Here is a 16,089-nt window from a genome sequence, read left to right as displayed (position 1 = left end):
TCATAAACACACGTTCATGATAAAGTCGGAATCGTATATATACAATCGACTCTTCTGGCAAGGATTCCGTATGAATGTGGAAAGGGTTTTTGTTTACATGGCTATATTAAACCACAAAGAACCTATCGATTCTTCCTTCGGTTTGCTCATAAACTACGTTGCTATGATTGATGACACATGCAGCTTTGTATACAGGTAGAACTACCTGACCAGACACATCCATGTCATACATGACATTTTCTCATCACGTGCGAGAGAGATGGCCGACCTTCCACACTATTATGTCATAAATGCAGATATAGAATTAATACAGTATAAGATGAATTGGTTAAAACAGGCAAATGAAAAGCCAATTTCACCAGGGAATATATATATATATATGTGTGTGTATATATATTTATCGTTATTTACAGTTATGGCCAGATGAGACTCGTACGTGGTACGAGTTGAAAGCGCTAGCCTATTAAAACTGTGTTTAATCTTACTCCACTTATTTAATTATTACTATATTGTGCCTGAGAGTTAGAACTTTACTGTGCTTTATATATATATATATATATATACATACACACATACACACACACACATATATATATACATACACACACATATATATATATATATATACAAACACACACACACACACACACACACACACACACACACACATATATATATATATATATATATATATATATATATATATATATATATATTCCCTGGTGAAATTGGCTTTGTTCAATAGAGGGTCATTGGTGTATAATATGAGTTAATATTTAAGGCCACATCGGCAGTTGGCTATCAATACCATGACGAGAACAAGATGTACAATTATAATAAATACATTTAAACTGAATAACCAACTGTCGTCGATGAACAGTAGTATAACTACAACTTTACAGATGTTTTCTTTACTTGTTTGAGAACATTGAAAAGAATAAACTACATTTCAAAAACACAATCGCCAGAAACGAAAGGTATCATCTTACAATGATGAGACAGAGATCGTTTTGCTCATTGCGCTCATGTTTTCAGTGACTCGGCGCGACAGCCGTTTACAACATTCACTCACTCTCTAAGTGAAATGATGACATTTTCATTGTGTCCACATCCACACTGTTAGAAGTGTGTTTAGACAGTGTGTGTGAAAACAGACAAGACATGTTCAGATCTAAACATGATTAGGATTGAATGCAAATGTGGTGTGTTCTATCGAAACGCATTTAGATCGAAACACATGAAATGAGTCTCACAGCCTTAACGAAATCCCCATAATCTAAATAGCTCCGAATTTAAACACGTTAACACAAATTTAGATTTTAAACATTTTTAAAGTTTTAACATGTTTAAAAAACAGGTTCCAAGTGATGTATAACTTTGAAACAGAAAGTCGGTGCCTGTAGCTACCTTAAGAACAAAACCATCTGCATGTCCCGTTCAATATCAACACTGGATTCGGAAAATACACATACCAGTAAACGTTCAAACAGGAAAGACCGCTACCTGAAGATCAAAGTTATGATCACGACCGCTTTGGAGAATATACATTCCCAGTACGATACAACTTGAAAAAGAAAAGTCTGTGTCTCTAACTACCTCGGGAACAAAGTAAAAAGCACTTCTGGTTTCAAATTCCTTCAGTCTCAACCATTAGGCGACATAAAAAATTGGGAGGGGATTTTGTTATATAACAGCTGCAAAACAGATATATTTTAGTTACGATTTTGAGCCTGCAATTTTTAACACTTTACAACTGCGCCATTTTTTGTTTCAAGGACTTTTTTCAACGGTGACAATGTACTTTTACGATAAATTCCCAGACAACCCTTCCGCCTCCCCCGAATATTATTGAAATAATCGGTCCCTAACGGTAATACATATTGCGAATAACTATCTCTCCGAACCGAACTTTATCCCACATTACTGAACTGGACTTTCTTCCGTTCCTCAGCACTGTCTGCAGCTGCCAAAACAGTTGTTTACAGGGACAATGCTACTTTACAAATTTCTCAAACCTTGAGGACAACCCCGAACTGTTCTTATGTTGCCCATTAACGTGATGATTTACAGGTGGAAATGAGCCTGCTGGCACAACCTTATGCCAACAGAAACCAACCTGAAGTATGGCCGATTGCCGTCATTTTCAGTTGAAGACTATTTGGCATTATGCGACAGAAGAGAGTGTGAGAGACTGCGTAACTATGATTTTGTGGCCCTAACACAATGGTTAGTTTGATAATCTTTTTGGTTTGTTGTTTAACACCGCACTCAGCAATATTACAGCTATATGACGGCGGTCTGTAAATAAATGGCGTTCCAATATGGAATGTATACAATTCCAATGGGTTATCGGCAACCATTGTTATATTCGTCAATTCGTAGGCTATCGACAGATGTTTTTATACGCAAGCTTATTGTGTCCAAAGGTATGTTAATTTTGAGGTATCAAATGGAGTTAGATACTTGATTTTAATCTCAATTTGACCACTCAGAATTAAGCATTCTCCACTGTCATGGTATAATATCAACCTGACAACAGATCCATAAGTACTCAGCGTGTAAATAAACATAGCAGTTGTATTCACAGCTCTGTACAAACATTGTACAAACGAACTATATCAATGAAATCAAAGCGTGCAACCTTATTCCCATGTCGATAATTTTCCATGTGTTGATTGATGCACCTAATAAAATCACCTTGGAAATGGAAATTATCCGTTCATCGTTTACAGTTGTTAATCATGTAGTATTTGCACCTGCAGGATAATGCTGAATACATTTACTTTTCTCCTTTCGGTCCTGTCCCGGATGAACAATAAAACCTCTGACACTTGCTCGACTGTTATGAACTGATTTTTTCTATTGTTGTGAAGTTGACATTCAAACATTCTGGAATTGGAATATGCATGTGATTGATTAGTTAACCAGGTTACGGTCGGCGGTAGTACATGTATATGGTATGACTTAGAGACAAATCTTATTGAGATGCGAGCAGGTTCTATTAGGACCCGACGATTTGATGATTTGATGGCGTTTGGGGGTGGCTGGGGAAATGCTTGAAACAAATAATTTTGCTTTAGGCTGTTGATAAACATAGGATAAGTCTGCCGCTTAGACATTTAAATTTAGCCCCCCCCCCCCCCCCCCCCCCTCCCAGAGGTCCTTTACTCTATCAAATCGAAAAACAAGTTTCTTATACAAAGAGCGTTCAACCTAATTTACGGGATATTTGTAATTTTAAAAGAGCCATGTCAGAATAACTTCAGACATACCTGTTTACATATCACAGTGTCCCTTGGAACATATTGCAAGATGTACGACAACAAACAGCTACAAAGGTTACGTTTGAAAAAAAAGCGCTGAGGAATACCCAAACGCTATTTTCCCCACGAAGTCAATCTAGACTCACCTTTCCATGGCATCAACTGTTGCAACTAATCGTTATGTTGTGGCAGACAATATTCCAATTACAATCAGTCACGCTGACTGCCAGGTGAAACCACGAAAACTCCCTGCAGCAACGGCGGTTTCGGTCGTGAAACAATCACTCTTATTGGTTTTCTGAATCCTCACACTATGTTCACCTCAAATGAGATTTCTTGGGTTTCACAGAAGCGGTTTTCTTTGTAAAAAGGCTTTTTCAGGATCCATTACAGAATAATGTGGCCACTTATTACAAAACATGTTCTTCCCATTTACACCTGTTGGAAAGTCTATCATTACCTTTTGATCAATTGTTTTAAGTATGGACCCGTTCGTGGAATTGAACATCATAGTATTTGTTTGTCTAGCGCTGGTTGGTTGGTCTGTTGTTTAACGCCGCACCCAGCTATTAATATTCCAGCTATATGACGGCGGTCTGTAAATGATTGAGTCTGGACCAGACAATCGAGTGATTGATATCATGAGCCTCGATCCACGCAATTGGGATCGATGACATGCATCAACCAAGTCATTGAGCCTGACAACCCAATCCAGTTAGTCGCCTCTTACGACAAGTATAGTCGTCTTTAACGGCAAGCATGGGTTGCTGAAGACGTATTCTACCCCGGATCTTCACGGGTCTGTCTAACGGTGCACTCAATTATATTTTATCTATTAGAAATTGCGCTTTGAATTTGTTTGTGTGTATGTGTATGCGAGTGTGTGTTGTTAAACGTCGCACTCAGCAATATTTCAACTTCATGTGGGTGGTCGATTATATAATCGCATTCAGTTATTGTTTTTTTTGTTTGTTTGTTTGTTTGTTTGTTTCCTGTTTAACGCCGCACACAGCAACATTCGAACTATAACTACATGACGTCGGTCTGTAAATAATCGAGTCTACACCAGACTATCCAGGGATTGACATCACAAGCATTGATCCACGCAATTGGGTTGGTTGTTTTGTTGTTTAACGCCGCCCTCAGCAATATTCCAGCTATATGACGGCGGTCTGTAAATAACCAAGTCTTGACCAGACAATCCAGTGATTAATATCATGAGCATCGAGCCACGCAATTTGGATCGATGACATGCATGAACCAAGTCAGCGAGCCTGGACACCCGATCCCGTTAGTCGCCTCCTACGACAAGCATAGTCGCCTTTTACGGCAAGCATGGGTTGCTGAAGACCTATTCTACCCCGGATCTTCACGGGTATAGTCCAGTGATTGACGTCTCGAGGAGAATCCACGCACTTTGGATACGATGACAAGTAATAATTCATCGAGCCTGAGCACCCGATCCATTTTTGGTCGCCTCTTTCGACAAGCATAGGTTGCTGTCGAGATACATTCCTACCCGGAATCACCCCGCGTATATATATGATCTTACCCACGCAGTAAATCAGAACCTTCCCTTCCTCACCCAGCACAATGGTAGTCAGATGCTTGGTCGTCGGAAGAAGACTGGCGAAAACCTGCTAAAACTTTCAAGCTATTTCATTCTTCGAAGGTTGAGGACAATTTACCAAACAATTTAGCACATTTACATCAAAGGCTAGAGTGAGTGAGTATGGTTTTATGCCACTTTTAGCAATATTCAAGCAATATTACTGCGGGGGACACCAGAAATGGGCTTCACACATTCTGCCCATGTTGGGAATCGAACCCAGTTCTTCAGCGTGACGAGCGAACGCATTAACCACCAGGCTACCCCACCGCCCCACCAAAGGCTGGAGCTGCTAGAATGTTGCTTGACATTAAGCGAAAGTTGACTATCCGAAAGTTGAAGTCATCTCTCATACAGTCTTGTGGGGAGTGTCTTGTCACTCTGAATCTCTATGCACAGATCTAATATGAAACAGAGGACCAGCTGTCTCGCTGGTCTCCTGTATTTCTAGTTCAGGTGGGTAAATCAGTGGAAGGGAATTGGCTATTTGATTGTCATTGAATGATATCAGATCATCGATATACCTGAAGCTTAAGTTAAACTTTCTGGCCAAATGACCTTGTTTTAAATTTGCCAATCCGAGCAGAAATTCCAATTCATATGCTAAAGTCCAGCATCTCACATAGTGCTTTCTCAGAAACCTTCAGGTGGCACTTGCTTTCATTTTTGACAAATTGCCCTGAACCCCTGAAGATAGATAAGTAATTGCGTCCATGGTCACTAAGTTGGGTAACAAAAGCCTCATGGATCACGAATGACGTTTTCCCTGAAGTTTGTCGTATGGGATAGTGGTTTACAAAGTAGAAAAATCAACTTTTTGACAGAATTGATTTTGGTATTTTCTGAGTTTGTAAAAATGCTTATGATGCAGTCGGAATCGTACAGTGGTTTATGGAAAGGTTTTGGTCGCTTCGTTAATTTACTCTCATTAAGTGGCAAATCAGAGGACTGAGGCAAAATAATCTTCATAAGCTGTCTGCGCCACGTATGGAACAAGAGTGTTAGAATTATTCACAAAGAATCCGTGGGAATTAATCGGTTGTTTACACTGTGAATTATGGCGATTAAAGGCAGTAAGTACCAACCAGTGCAAGTAAGGTACATGTATTGCATTGAGGAAGTTGATCCTGGTGATGCATAAAAAATTCCTTTCTTGTTAAACAGTTAATTTGGCAATATGAATTGACTAAGGGGAAATGAACTGACGCGGGTTTTCACAGGGAGGGGGGGGGGGGGGGGGGGGTGTCCTTCCTGCGGCCAGACACCTGTACAGATATTCATGTATTGATACCCTAGGCTATAAACGTGTCAGCACAATGCACAATTGGGAGGAGCATTAATCCGATTGGAAAAAGCCATTACTTGGCACACCTGAATGAGTTATTGACAACATATAACATTTGGAACATGGGTGCATGTTCGTGACATTTCACATACTTTGATCACTCACACACCAATTAAGTACACATCGAGTAGGGACAAAATCAATTCATAATGTCACCACGATCGAAGATCCATAAGAACATTGATTGCAGCCTCTCCTCGCTCGAATCATTAAATAGATTTTATATAAACAAATCGAAACCGTTTATTTTGATGAAACATGTGTATCTAATCTTAAATGATGACTAACAGGTTGTTTGTTCCGCCCACAGATTATCTGAGAGATTGAGGAAAGTGTTTGCACGGCTGGTAAGATAAATATTCCAGACAGAGGGACGCCGTCACATTCATCAGTTGTTTTTAACATTTCCGGAGTGGTTGCTGGAGAAACCACCCAGAAATATGTGTATAAGTACTTATCCCCATAACAACAACAGAAATATAGAAAACGTAACACACTTGTATAATAAAATCGAGAAATATATTCAATGGATCACTAGTTTTGGTGACCCATGAAGATCCGGGGTAGAATAGGTCTTCAACAACCCATGCTTGCCGTAAAAGGCGACTATGCCGTTAGGGGCGACTGACGGTGATGTTGTCATCAGGTTTTGTCGGCTGAGTCACTGTCAGGACTCGACCTTCGTCACTCACTGGATTGTCTGGTCCATACTCAATTATTTACAGACCGTCGTCATATAGCTGGAATATTGCTGAGTGTGGCGTTAAACAACAAACAAACACTAGTTTTGGTTTTGATTATGAGCCTGACCAGAACTTGGGATAAAATAAATGGATGCAGTACAAATCTTCTCACAAAGTCTAAATTCTAGGTATTTTACAGTTGTATTAATATTATTGTTCGTGTTAAAAGTAAATTTCGAATTTAACGAAGCGTTTATATATATCCACCCATAGTCGGCACAAAAAACTGATTTCCATAAACAATTGCACATTAATTGTACTTAGAACGTACTTGCAGAAATGGGCATTTATAACACTGAACAAACGTTATCAGATTTGATGATGCTGTAAATCAAAGGACTAGTGCCGGAGGGTATTCGCGTATCTGGCACATAAAAAGATGAAACAGATATGAGAGCGGCACATTCATAAACAACACTTCCAGTAACAAATCATTAATTGATTCGCAGTCCGAGTCAACAGTATTCGGCTATATCACAGCGGTCTCTAATCGACGCTCAGCCTTGAAATCGGTTGGTTGACAGCATGATCAGTGATTCAAGTCTTGGTATGGTGACACGCAACTACTGAGGACACATATTGTAACGTTATATTTAAGTCGGCTATTACGACACGCATGCCCTTCCTGCTTCGAGTAAGTGACTGCATGTTTGCTGCTAATAGCCACAGACAGAAACATTCCAGCTGTATCAGGGTGTTGAGTCGCCTCCAACAATCCATGGGGATCATGTGGTCAGGCTCGGTGACTTGGTTTATGTTACGTGCCGTGGTGCTCCAACGTCATGGAATGTTGCTCGAAATAGGATATTTTTGTTGTTGTCGTTTAACGCCGCACTCAGCAATATTCCAGCTATATGATGTCGGTCTGTAAATAATCGAGTCTGGACCAGACAATACAGGCATTGATATCATGAGCATCGATCTACGCAATTGGGAACATGACCACCCGATACCGTAGTCGCCTCTCACGACAAATAGAAATTACTGATTTTCTGGTCCAGTTATCTACAGCCCGTTGACCCATGGAGATCCAGGCAGGGTAGAAGAGGTCTTCAGCAACCGTGCTTGCCGTAAAAGGCGTTAGAGGCGACTGACGGTGATGTTGTTATCAGGCTTTGCCAGCTGTGTCACTGTCAGGACCCGAATATGAATTTATCTGCGGAATGACAAGCGGTCAGTTGTCAGAGGCATTGTTGGTTGGTTGGTTGGTTTGTTGTTGTTTAACGCCGCACTCAGCAATATTCCAGCTATATGTCTGTGTAATCGAGGCTGGACCAGACAGTCCAGTGATTAATTTCATGAGCATCCATCCACGCAATTGGGATCGGTGACATGCATCAACCAAGTGAGCGAGCCTGACCACCCGATCCCGTTAGTCGCCTTCTACGACAAGCATAGTCGCCTTTGAGGGCAAGCATGGGTTGCTGAAGACCTATTCTAACCCGGATCTACGCGGGTCGCCCCAAGACATTGTAGTGATATCAGCATGAGGGTTCATGAGGTGGTCCTGGGGTAACTTCGCAGGTTCTTGTGCATTGTCAGTGTGAAAAAAACCAAAAACTCATCCTCTATAGCTATTATGCTTACACAATACGTAAACGTAAGACTGACGTTCAACTCTGGGAAGATCCGATATAGAATTGTTCATCTTGCCATAGGAGGCAACTATGCTTGACGTAAGATGCGACTAACGGGTTCGGTCGGTCAGGCTCGCTGACTTTGTTGATGCATGTCATAGTATCCCAATTGCGTGGATCGATGCTCATGATGTCAATTAATGGATTGTCTGGTCCAGACTCGATTATTTACAGACCCGCCGTCACATAGCTGGAATGTTGCGGCGTTAAACAAAAAACAAGCAAACAAATGTATAATGGCTTTAGTGGGGCGTTAACCAGGAAATAAAATTCACTAATCACATAATGTGACATAAGTCATGTCCACAAGGAGACACGGGCCGTTTTAAAGTAATAAAATGTATTTTTGAAATCCGATTTCTCAACTTGAGTCTCATATTACTCTGAACTAATGGTAGAGCGTCCTCCCGGAGAGCAGAAGGTCCGGGGTTCGATCCCCAGCCGAGTCATACCAAAAGACGTTAAAAGATGGTACTTGTTGTTATCCTGGTGCTCGGCATTAAGGGGCTAAAACAAGGACTGGTCGGCTCGGAGTCAGTATACTGTGTCTGAGTGGGGTATTCATGTTAAACTGCGGCATGGTTTCTCAGTGTGCTAGCACTATAAATCGGCATCAGTCCGGACTAGTACAAGCAGCCACACTCACACACACATACACGTGCATGCACGTCTCTATATAAGTGCAATAATCTTGGACGCGACGTTAAACCCCATTTCACCTCACCTCACCTATTACTCTGAACGCAGCATCCAATATGTTTGCCATAAGAATCGACATGCCCTCGTCGCCTGCACTGGGGACCAAACTCATTCGCTCACTACAGTGCATCAGGCCGTAGTATAACAGAAACCCCATATATATTGACCCTGGTTGTAATCCTTGGTTTGTCAGCTCCATACATGTGCCCAACGGTTTCGTTAGTGGTAAAGCTGGCACGCCGTGATTTTACTGAAGTACTTTTCAAAGCGGCGATAAAATCCGACTGACTCATCCCACATGTTCTATGAAATTAGAGTGAAAGAAAATATTGAGCAAGACCTTAACAGTGTAGGAGGTATTGCTGTTTTCTTCTATGTAGTGTTGGTGGCTGCAACCTAACTTCAGGAAATAGAACAAGCCTGAAAAAATCTCCTGGGTTTACCCAATCCGAGACTCTGGTCTCCCTGATAAGGCGCGTTGGAGGGGAACATGGACCTGAATTCTCAGGCCTTGGTTGGTTGGTTGGTTTGTTGTTTAACGCCGCACTCAGCAATATTCCAGCTATATGTAAAATAATCGAGTCTGGACCAGACAATCAAGTGATTGACATCATGAGCATCGATCCACGCAATTAGGATCGATGACATGTATCAACCAAGTCAGCGAGCCTGACCACCCGATCCCGTTTGTCGTCTTTTACGACAAGCATAGTCACCTTTTACGGCAAGTATGGGTTGCTGAAGACCTATTCTACCCCGGAATCTTCAAGGGTCCTCAGGCCTTTGGGACGTTTGTATCGCTTTCCCCTGGTCCTGTATTCTGGTGACTAAATAAGGGTGATAACTCCTTAAGTTTTGCCAAAGTTTCAAAAAGCTGACGGAATTTCAAAAAGGGCACCCAGCAACTGATACATGTATTTTGTCATACAGATTATGCTATTCAAGCATGTCAAAGGCTAAATGAACACATAAAAAACTTAAAATCAACAAGTGTTGATATCAATTAATTTATTGTATAAGGAATTGCTTTTAACAATTACATTAAATTATCTTATGGAATTCTGGATATATGTACGCATTCAAACATCACTGTCAGAAAATTGGAAGGACAGCCAGAGCATGATTAATCTTAGCATAACATTCAGATTTGGTTGTTGTTTGACGCCGCACTCAGCAATATATTGATATCAGGTATTTTAAGTATATCCTATATTCTTCGGTTCTTCCTGGACAGGAATTTAGACAACTTCGTCCGTGTCAATGTCAGCAGTAGAAGAGGTGTTCATACTGATCACCCAGTTCTTCACACTTAGTCGGGGGCACGGGTGGCCCAGTCGTCTAAGGCGCCGCGATTCGCTGTGCAGAGTTGCGTCCCTTGGGCTTGCCAGAAACCTATGTTTGTGGGTTCGAATCCCGGTTCGCCCCGATTATGTTTCTAGGTTTGTCAGCACCATACCCGTGCACGTGGGTTTCACCGAAGTGGTAAACGTCTGAGACCTGCATCACTTCGGGCTTTCCTCCCATATTAAGCTGACACGCCGCGATATAACTGGAATACTGTTAAAAGCGGCGTTAAACCCAACTCACTCACTCACTCACTCACTCACACTCAGTCAGTCTCTGTGGTCTGTAACAATGATGTCAGTAGCAAAGACACTCAGCAGCTGAACTATGCATGGATACAGGTCATCCTGTTGTGGCTTGAGGTTTGTCTATGACCTGGACATGGCTGAAGGTGATCTGGTGTCAGAAGAGTTCTTTAAAGTGACTCCACTCAAGCAAGGTCTGGCTGGGCCCACATGCACAAAGCGATCTTAGCGCTAAGACGATCGTAAGCCTATGTTAAAGTGTGGGAGTTACGATAATCTTAGCGCTAAGATCGCTTTGTGCAAGTGGCCCCTGGTCTGCATCTTACTGAAATTGCTCTTCCCGTTCTGTCTTCAGTAAGAGATATATAATATAATACAAATGACTGCTTGTAATATAAATTACAATGACCCCATCATAAAATATAATCATTCTTGATTAATAGCTCTGAGCCGTTAGTGTTGTTGATTTTCATTACATCTAGTAACAGTTAAACCCTCTACTCTTGCTTTAATGTAGTATTTGTTATGAGATTGGGAATACGTCGTCTGCAACGTGACGAGTCAGTTGGGTTTAGTTTTTTATTTTTATTGTTTGTTGTTTAACGCCACACTCAGCAATATTCTAGACTTAACGTGATCATGGGGTAATATTGAAACAGTGAGTATGTGTGGTGTACCGCCGCTTTGAACACTATTCAAGTTATAACACGTCGTGTCAACTTTAGGTGTGAGGACAACCCGAAGGGAAAGAGGCGATAGATATTTACAACATGAAACCAACGGGCAAAGGGTGCTGACAAACCTACAGGCCGGGTGAACGAGGATTAAAACGCAACTCTGCACAGCAATCGCTCTGGCGACCAAGAAAATCAATTGATCTGGCCCTTATAACAATAATCGATACAATGCTGGAAGCTTAAAAGGAACTGAGTGGTTGAAGCACTCTGAAAATACTTGCTACTCTATTAATAAAAGCGTTAAAATCATTGTCGTAATCATAAGAAATCTTTGGTAAAAACAGAGTCCATTGTACGATTCCGACTGTCGTAAGCATGTGTTTATGATATTTATTATAAATGTATAACTTGTTCTCCTCATGAAATGGGTGTTATATTGCCGACTTGGTTGATGCAGGTCATCGTATCTCAATTGCGTAGATTGATGCTCATGATGTCAATCACTGGTTTGTCTGGTCCAGCCTCGATTATTTACAGACCGCCGTCACATAGCTGGAATAGTGCTTTTACTATCCCCGAGTTGGTAGTTCACCCAGTAAACACGAAGACGACAACACATGTGGGGACGCATGTGATTCTGACGGTCACGTAAACATCACAGTTCGACCACTCAGAGAGACGCCAGAGCACCAGTTTGATGAACGGTCAAGAAGAGGGTAGGACCGAAACCGAGCTTCATCCAATGCCGCTCTGCGCCAGATTTGGGCTACAAACTCCGACTGTGATATACTCTGTATAACCGAGACTCATCTCCGTGATAGTGACGTCATCGATGTAAGTGGTTCGGTCACAATCCTACCCATCTACATAGACATGGCCCTCGGGGCTCTGGAGGAGTGGGTTTTCATTCCACGAAGTGGAAGGGGGATATAGGAATGGGTGCCGTCCGTCCGTCCGTCCGTCCGTCACATTTAGTTTCCTGAGCAGAACATGAGAGATATCTTAATCAAACTTGGCACATAGATAGGTCTAGTGGTGAACTGGTGCCTTTTGATACTTTGGGATTTAAAAAAACGACTTTGACTTAGACTGAAAATGGCGGTAGTCCTCGTTTCCAAAGCAGATCTTGAAAACCGTAAATGTTTCTTCGACAAACTTTGAACATAAATTGTAGTAAACAAAACAAAAAATTGGATGAGAAGACTAGATTGCGGAATGAAAGAATGTTTACCTGGACACACCCTGTAGAGAACGTTCATGGTGACTGAATGTTCGACCCCTCAATGCTCATTTCGAAGATGTGAAGAAGGATAAGTTTGTTGGAGTGGTTCATGTTTTGTGTTTCACAGAAACACACATCAATGATTACAGTGAAAGAGACCTGCAAGGATATCAAGTCTATTCAGGAGACACAACACATGGTATTGCTGTGTATGTTTCAACAAGTTTCAAGAACAGTGTCCAGCCATGTGATGTAATGTCATCTCGCAGTATTGAAAACATTTCCTTTCTTGTTGGCAGGTTCTACATTGCGTGTGTGTATGTTCCCCCTAGAGTGTCATGGACACGGTTCACGCATTCACTTACTGATTTCATGCAGAAACTTCAGGATCTCTCCAAGCAGCATGAATTCTAACATGTCCCAGTTACTGGGGATTTCAACTGTGATCTGAGTGAAAAACTGAAACTTGAAGATTTCTTTATTGTGCGGAAAATGACTCAACTAATTCACTCCCCAACTCACTGTCTTGGAGCTACACTGGACTTAGTGTCTACTGATCATGCCAGTGTAGCATTCCAGACTCCAGTCTACTACTCAGATCATCAGATGATTGGTGCTGAATTTCTCGGTGCACCTCATGGTGACCCCTGCTCTCAATGATCTCTAAATAAAGTAAGAACCCCCTTACTTCTCTGATTATTGTTTAAGTAAAACACAACTCATTTCAAATACAGTTACGTTTTCTATCACAAACTGCATATGGCAAAACAACACCAGTAATATTTTCTTTAGTGCTGTAATTAGACCATTTATAAAAAAAATGTCCATTGAACATAGTTCACAGGAGCTAATGCATTGCACACAACCGGACATGTCATATTGGCTGGGGATATGAGTATTTCATGCTTGTTTAATATAGAATACCTTCTTAGATTTATATGCTGTTACCGTGAATGATGATACACATGAAGGAATTATAGGGTTATTATTTATAAACAAATCAGGACAATATACAAAGTATATATGTGTCTGTTATCTACCTCCTGGCAATTCATCAAGAAATGTATGTGCTGAAGAATTTTATGATACTTTGCTTTCACAGGTATATGATTATCGATATATAAATTTCATATGTGGTGACCTTAACAGCCGCTGTTGCGATGAGACTAAGTACATAGAGGGCATGGACTCCCTCCCAAAGAGATAAGTCATAGACTGTTCACTAAATAACAATGAAAAATTGTGTATTATATTTTTTATTATTGCTGAATGGTCGCAATATTAATGACAATGAGTTTACATTTGTGTCAAACCATGGTATGTCTGTTGTGGACTATTGTGGACTATTGTTTTGTGCCTTGAAAGCTTAGCTAGGTTTAGTCATTTTAAGGTTATAAGCCCTTCAGATTTGGTTAATCAGTCAGGTTGTGTGGGAGATATAGATGGGGAAGCACTACTCAAGATAGATCACTCAATGCTTTCCTTGTGTAGTACCTCGAATGAACGGTACAGAGGGAAGAAAAGGGAGATAACTCTGTGGATACCATGAGAAAATCCTAACAAGAAAACCACCCGCAGATTTTCTCCAGTCAGTCGAAGTGAAAACATTATTAACAGTTTTAATAAACAAGACCCATCGGTGAAGGATCGGGTATTGACGGGGCCTATTGTGAATTTGTGGACGTCGTGTGCCAAGAAATGCAGGATAAGCTTCCATTGAAGAGAATCTTTATGTCAAAGGGGAAAAGTAACAAGAGGAGAAGATATTGTCAGCCATGGTGGAATGATATGTTGACATTAAAGTGGAATAAGACTTGGGCTGCAGCGAGTGAGTGAGTGATAAACAATGCACGCAGTTGAGAAACAATAACATGCATCAACCAAGTCAGCGAGCCTCACCACCCGATCCTGTTAGTCGCCTCTTACGACAAGCATAGTCACCTTTTAGGGCAAGCATGGGTGGCTGAAGACCTATTCTACCCCGGATCTTCACGGGTCATCAAAGAAGAAATAAACTGAGGACATATAAGTTGTTTAAAGATACCTTTGCTGTTGAAACATATGTGATACACCCCCTCGACAGGAGTCACAGGAGTGCACTGCCTAAATTTAGAGTGGCGCCTTTAAGAGTAGAAACTGATCGTTGTGAGACCTAATGAAAAAATATATTGTTACATCTGTACAGACTATATCGAACATGTTTTACTTTTACGTCCTATATATAACGACCAGGGGCCAATATTCTTACTACATGTAGCTTTACTCTACCTTATTTCAACGCAATGTCTTGTACAGACAAATTTATTAGTATCTTAGCAAACCCGGATCTCATCTTTTGCGTTGCCAAAACGTGCCATGCTATTTTAAGTAGGTCAGGTTTATATAGATAATGAATGTGCCTGTATATGTAAATATATACGTCAGATTATTCTAAGTGTATTGTGTATTTTTAGCTAATTTGGTCTCCTTACGTAATATCATTTTATGTATTTATTTAATTTGTTTTATTGTCTTATACATCGCTGTGCGATTGGTCGTACATATTGTGATAATACATGTATATATATAATCTGTATTTTTGCTTGTATTTTAAATGTATCTACGAGTGAGACATAAATAAACACTTCTGTCTGTCTGTCTGTCTAGATGTCTGTCTGCATCAACCAACTCAGCAAGCCTGACCACCCGATCCTGTTAGTCGCCTCTTACGACAAGCATAGTCGCCTTTTACGGCAAGATTGGGTTGCTGAAAGCCTATTCTACTCCTGATTTTCACAGGTCTGAAATGCGATTTGTTGAACGGATACAACTGTAAACACTACTGTCCTCAGCGTAATGTTACCGAGTTGCTATGACAAGTACATGGCAAACAGTTATTGTTCAACATTGACTGGCACAATGTTATTGCGTTGCTATGACAATTACCCACTGAAAGCAGTTGTTCACCATTTATTCGGACACATTGTCTGAGATAACATTTATCAACAAGTGTATACAAACTTGTCACGCGTTATTCATTAATGTTGTTATTGCAATTTATGATAAATCGACATTAGTTTCCTTGGTGAAATCCTGTAACAGTTCACAAGGTTATCTCTTCTCACCCTTCCCATGGTGAACCGAGCGACTGTGACAGCACATTTGAACCTACATATATACTAATTGTTTATCAACGCACTCGTAGATCCATTCTCAATCCAAATTGCGTGGATCGATATTCATGATATCAATCACTGGATTGTTTGGTCCAGACTTGATAATTTACAGACAGCCGTCATATAGCTGGTATATTGCTTAGTGTGCGT

The sequence above is a fragment of the Haliotis rufescens genome, unplaced genomic scaffold (assembly GCF_023055435.1).
Source record: "Haliotis rufescens isolate VD_foot unplaced genomic scaffold, xgHalRufe1.0.p SCAF_1, whole genome shotgun sequence".
In the NCBI taxonomy this organism is placed as follows: Eukaryota; Metazoa; Mollusca; class Gastropoda; order Lepetellida; family Haliotidae; genus Haliotis; species Haliotis rufescens.
Note: the sequence above shows the minus strand (reverse complement) of the source record.